Below are 6,595 nucleotides of genomic sequence, written 5' to 3' on the forward strand. Positions count from 1 at the left end.
GTAATTAAAAGAAGTTAAAGAAGCTGAAGTTTGAGAAAAGCAGTTTTAAAATTATGAATAAAATAAACAAGTAAAGGGAGGGGGTCCTAGGTTTATAAATAATATGGATCACCCCACACAACACCCGGTAACCGTTTATACACGTGGTGTTATCGCGTGGTCATCATATCCATATCTACCCTTTCCCACCCCGTTAAGGTATTAAAGCGCGGAATAGTCTCGTTTTCTTATTGCATGCTATTACCCGCCCCAATCCTATTAGCCCTGGAGGTATTTGGGACTACTAATCCTAAAGGGAAGGGGTGTGAGGTTTTATAGTTTCAAAGGACAAAATTCTAAGGCAACAATCAAAACACATATGTAACAAATATGGGGAGAAGCACATAACAGATAGAAAGGCTCAGACAAACCTCCTTAAAAACAAAAAGAAGCATATAGTTTAGCATGTCTTACACGTACTGATTAGGGTCTGATTAAACATAAAAGTAGTGGCGATTGATCTATTCCATATTTCAGATAAGAAGCCCGAATCAAGCCTGCTTGCTGGTTGTAGTTAATAGAATCTGATTCAATTTACAAGTTACCTTATGGCTTGCCTAAGTGTTAAATGAAAACCTATAGGCATGATATCTATTAGTTTCAAAAAAGAAGTATACTGATTTTAAGGGAAAGAAATTGTCAATTATAGGAATATAAATTCTGCAGTCGTTATTGTTGCTACTGATTTTAGACTCATAAGCGAATGGACGATTCAGATTTAGTTGATGTTTCCTATAGGCATGATTTCTAGGCGTTACTGATTTAAAACATTTTTTAATCGAAACAAGAGTGCAAAAGTCCTATAGGCATGGTATCTAAAATGCTGTTAGTTATTTAAACCTATAAACAGGTTTGCCTAGTGACAGATGCCGATGCAAAATTCGTGAAGTCCTATAGGCATATTATCTATATGATATGCAGCATTTCAGAAATGACTTATAGACATGGTCTCTATATAATGCAGAAGTGCAGAAACCTATAGACATGGTCTCTATATGAGATGCAAAAGTGCAGAAACCTATAGACATGGTCTCTATAGAAAATGCAGAAGTGCAGAAACCTATAGACATGGTCTCTATATGAGATGCGGAAGTGCAGAAACCTATAGACATGGTCTCTATAGAAATGCAGAAGTGCAGAAACCTATAGACATTGTCTCTCTATGTGATGCATAAGTGAAAGCTGAAAACAGGATACATGAGTGTTGAAGTGTAAATATTCCCTATGAACATGATATCTACCACATTGCATGCATGGTTACCCTTCCCTTTTTCACTAATCACCCCAGAAGTTTATTATAAAATTATTACAGTCCAAGAATAAAATAAAGAAAATACATCAGAAGAAAAAATAAATTACAACCAAGGAGAGCCTGATTTAGGTTTCCTGCCTGAAGCATGAAGTAAACCAACTCCAAAGACCGTGATCCAAAGCCTTTCTCATTTCGGGGTGTGTCAGAGTTTGCTAAGAGCCTCATGAACTCCGCGCAGTGCTCACACCCAAATACATTGCAGGATTGAGACATAGTGCAGTGTGGAAGGGCCAGCCCTCAAGTGTCCAAGTTCAGAGGGAACTCAAGGTCCCAAGGCATGGCTTACAGGAGGGGGCAGAACTTAGAAACTAGGAATGAGTGTATGTGCATAGAAGAAATTCTGAAAAGGGGAAGTGGAACAGACAGGCTAGTGGTCATACGTAGCAATAGGAAATGCTGGCATACCCCACCAGCCTGTTAGAACACATTGTTTTTGGGAGTTAGGATCCCCAAAGGGATCATGTCCAAACATGGGCAATAACTTGCATATTGCCATGTTCTGGACTACAACTCAAAGCACATAGAGGGAAATAGGGGTGCAGGGATTCACAGCAGAAACAGATGAAAGGAAATTAACACGCTAATTGACATTTAAACTTCATAAAAACAGTAAATAGAAATGGATGTAAAAGCTGCAAGTAAACACATTGGGATGATGCTTAAACCAAAACTAGAACATACCAGTCTCAAGGAAACAAGCAAAAGAAAGCAGTAGTCTTGTAAAGCCAAAGTGCAAACAAGTAGTCAGAATGCTATGAGTTTAGAAGAGAACTGTGAGATTATAAGTGTGAAGTCTGAAGTGTGTGTATTGAATTTACCGTGTCTAATGTGTAGAAAGAAGGTCATGTATTTATAGTGTAGAAAGCAAGCAGAAATAGGTAAGAAAATAATTTAAAAATCAATTTCACAAGGTTTCCCTTTAATTAAGGAATTTTGATTTCAAATGGGTAAAAATAATTAAGGAAAGAGATTAATCAAACACCTTTTCAAAGCAGTACAAGAGGGGTAAATACACAAAGGTATATTTAAGGAAAAAGTCTTGATAGTACACGGTTTGTGCAAATAAGGCAAGGGAATCAGTTAACAGCTAGTAAATCAAAAATTGAAGATTTTGTAAGAATGAACCAAGTCAGAAAGATGGGAAAGATTTTGACTTAAGGAAAATCAGTAAGAATAAATCAAACCTAAAAAGGATTCTGAATCAATCATAAGTTGGAAAACCTTTTCGGAAGAAAGAATTTATCACACATATAAAAGCATACAGCCACGCTTAAGCACGAAGAACTATCATGCTAATCAGTAGAAGAGTCTAGCATAGAAGAATTTAAAAGTTGAGAGTCATAAACAAAGAAATTCAAACTTAGTTCATAGACCCAGAATGAGTCTGAAAGAGTCAAGGGTTCCAAAATAGAACCCTAGTTCAGACACATGATCAAACCTCGGTAGAACCCCCCAAATTCTAGGGTTTCCAACTCGAGTCAAGCATAGGGATGAGGAGGTAACAGGATCAGAGATTTCTTTTTAGAATCTCATGAGAAGACAAGCAAATACAATAGAAAGTTCGAAGCATAGTAAGAGTAGAAAGCATGCTTAAACGGGTCTTAAAACAAGGTGAAGTAGAAGTGAAACAATAAACACTTAAGAACATGGTAGAGAAATATAGTAGAAGAACACATGAAAACCGGAACAGTATAGCAAAAGAACATATAGGAAAATATAGTGAGATAAACATGTGAGAACATGGTATAGAAACACAGTAGAAGAAAGAACGAAGCACAGTAGAAGAACATGCATAATAAAGGAAAACATAAGAACACAGTAGAAGAACATGCGTGGTAGAAAAGAAAACATAAGAACATAGTATAGACAAATACACAAAGAAAAGCAAAAGAAAAGTCAGAGGAACATTTTAAGCTTTTCAGAAAACCCTAAATCGGAAAGAAGTAATTTTTGAAAAAAAATTAGGGAAAACATTTAAAACTCAAGTAGAGCACAGATATGCAACAGAATTAAGAAAAAAATCAGAGAAAACCTCGAATAGCTAGGGTTTCAGAGGAACCCTAAAACGAGAAAGGCTTGGAAAAAGGTCCGATCTGAGTCGGATAAGTCAGAACCAAGCTCAAAACACCATAGTGTGCCGGAGCTGGGTCGGAGATGGCCATAGAACCTTGAATCGGCGAAGCTCTGAATGGACACCATCGAGGTTAGACCTCGAAAATTCGAATACCAAGTGTTTAAGAGCAGAGGGAGATGAGTTTAAGCTATCCATGACCTGAGAGTCCATGGATTCCGGTGAGATTGAGGTTCAAGATGGTGAGAGAGGCTAGGGTTTCGAGAGAGTTCGAGAGATTTTGAGGGGAGAGGGATTTCGGAGGCGGCTGATAGAAGAGAATTAGGGGGATTAGGGTAGTCTTTGGGGATTAAAAAAGGTAAGGAATGATCGTGGCCATTGATAAAAAATGATCAACGGCCTGGATTAGAAGAGAGGGCCGGGCGGGTTAAATTGGTTGGGTCGGAGGCGGTTCGGATTGAAATTGGGTTAGGGGTTTGAAATTGGGTCAATTAGGGGGATCAATTTGGGCCATAATTGAAACGAAATGGGGCCATATTTTAAATAGCCAATTTTTCCCTTTTTAATTTATAAAAAATAGTAAAAAATGATTTCGAAAACAAATTAAAAGTACTGGATCAATTTAAAATATACAAATATAAGTTTAAAAATATTGGAACCAATTTCATAATTATAAAATGCTGTTAATTCTGAAAATAGGCTAAAATTGCAATTATTTGCAATTTAGCTTTTAAAATACCAAATAAATTTGTAAAAATGTATAAAAATTACCCTAGCTATTTTTTGGTATAAATATGAGAATAAAATAAGTTATTCACCAAAATAATAATTTTGAGAATAATTATTGGTTTTTGTACTGCTAAAATGGGCAATACTTTGATTTAAAATTCCTTTAAAAATTACAAAAAATACTAAAACACTTGGGCATACTTATATATGCATACATATGCTATATTGAAAGTATTTTGCATATAAAAATATACGGAAAAAATTGGGTATCAACACACGATCCCTCCATTCCTTTTTAATTTCCTAAACCCCCTCAACCCTATATCATTTCACTTGAGACGCCGCCTTTGAATCCCTTCACCCCCTCAAACCATCTCGAACCTTCCCTAACCCTAATCGTCTCCTACCATCTTCCACCGTGAAACCCACCGAAAACCATGGGTTCTTAGGCCATGGGAGTCCTATACTCACCTCCTATTACTCCTATGTAACTGATACCTGAAGATTCGAGGCCAGACCTCGAAGGTTTTCACCCAGATCTTCGCCGATTCAAGGTTCCAGAGTCATCTCCGGCCTTGCTCCGGCGTGCTATAGTTGTTTGAGTATGAATCCGACCTTTCCAACTCAGGTCAATGACCTTTCAAAGCCTTTCTCATTCTAGGGTTCTTCTAAAACCCTAACCCTTCGAGGTTTTCTCAGATTCTTTTAGACCTGTTGTGTATCTATGCTATCTTTGAGTTTTCAAATGATTTCCCTAACTTTTCTTTCAAAAATTACCTTTTTGAAACCTTTCTTTCCCGATGTAGGGTTTTCTGGAAAGTGTTCAAGTGTTTTTATGATTTTTCTTCTTTAATAATCGTATGTTTGCCTCTGATGTGTTCTCGTATCAGTTCTTATATGCTACTCTTACTGTGTTTCCCTATACTATGGTCTCGTAGACTTCTCTACTGTATTTGTGACATGTTCTTATATGTTTATCTTACTGTGTTTTCCTATATGCTTTTTCTGCCATACTTTTCCGATGTTCTTGTGTTCTTCTACTGTATTTCCCTACTAAGTTTTTAAGTTTCTTTGTTTTCCTTCTAATGAGCCCTGTTTAGGTTTCTCGTGAGTATGCTTTTTCTACTTTTCTTATCAGTATTTGCCCTTATGTTCTTTGAATCCTTCTACTGTGATTGCATGCTACTTTGCTATCATATTTTCTCATAAGTTCTGTTGCTGAAGAAGCATGTTCTTTTCTGAAACTTCTAAACATGATTTCGATTCAATTGCCTGCCCTCTCATCTTTGCTTTATGGTTTTCTTGAACTAGGGTTTCATTTCGAAACCCCTAATTCTTTCGGATTGACTTCAATTTTTTGAATTGAGTCTGGACATTTGTTTTCATACAATGCTGAACTTTTTTGCTAAACTCTTCTACACTAGACTTTCTACTGATTTTACAATGACACTACAGTCTTCTTTCATGCTCACATGCTCCTTATATATGATGAATTTCCCTCTAAATGGTTTTCAAATTTGCAACTAGTGTAAACTTCCTTCTGAATATAACTTGATTGATTTCTTTCCATCTTTTACTGATTTGCTATGTGACACGACGTAGGTAAAACCCTTCTTCATCTTTTATGACTTGGTTCATTCATACCAAATTTCAGACCTTGTGATTTACCGGTTGTTAATTGATTCCCTTGCCTTATTTGCACAAACCGTGTATTGTCAAAACCCTGCCCTTAAATAACCTTTATGTATTTACCCTCAATTTCTTGCTTTGCACAAAGTGTTTGTTTAATTCCTTTCCTTAAATGGTTTTACCCGTTTGAATCTGAATCCCGTAATTAAAGGGAGTCTTATGTAATTGATTTACAATTAGTCTTCAATTATTTTCTTACCTTATTTCCTCATGACTTTCACACTATAAATACGACCCTCTTTAACAAAAAGCACACATGATTTTAATCATCCTCCACTACTACAATTCACAGTTCTTCTGAACTCTTACTCTCACATAATAGAACTCTCTCTTCTTGTTTGCATTCTAACTTTGACAAGACTACTACTTTTTCCTAGTTGTTTCCTTTAAACTGGTATGTCCTAATTTTAATTTTCAGCATCACCACAATGTGTTTACTTACAGCTTTCTATGTCTCTGTCTCTTTACTACTTCTGCAGATTTAAATACTTAAACTAGCATGTTGGTTTCTTTTGTTTATTTTTGTTATGAACTCCTCTTCCTTATTCCCTTTATGTGCTTTGAGTTACAGTTTAAAGCATGGCAATATGCAAGTTATTGTCTATGGATTAAACTTGATCCCTTAGGGGATCCTGGCCTATAAACAATGTATGCAGGTAGGCTTATGGGTGTGCCAGCATCTCTCATTGTTGGGTTATGCTCACTAGCCTGCTTCTTATCTCTTGCAACTCCTCATTCCCTATACCCCTGTGTGT

The sequence above is a fragment of the Nicotiana attenuata genome, chromosome 6, assembly GCF_001879085.1.
Source record: "Nicotiana attenuata strain UT chromosome 6, NIATTr2, whole genome shotgun sequence".
NCBI classification, from domain to species: Eukaryota; Viridiplantae; Streptophyta; class Magnoliopsida; order Solanales; family Solanaceae; genus Nicotiana; species Nicotiana attenuata.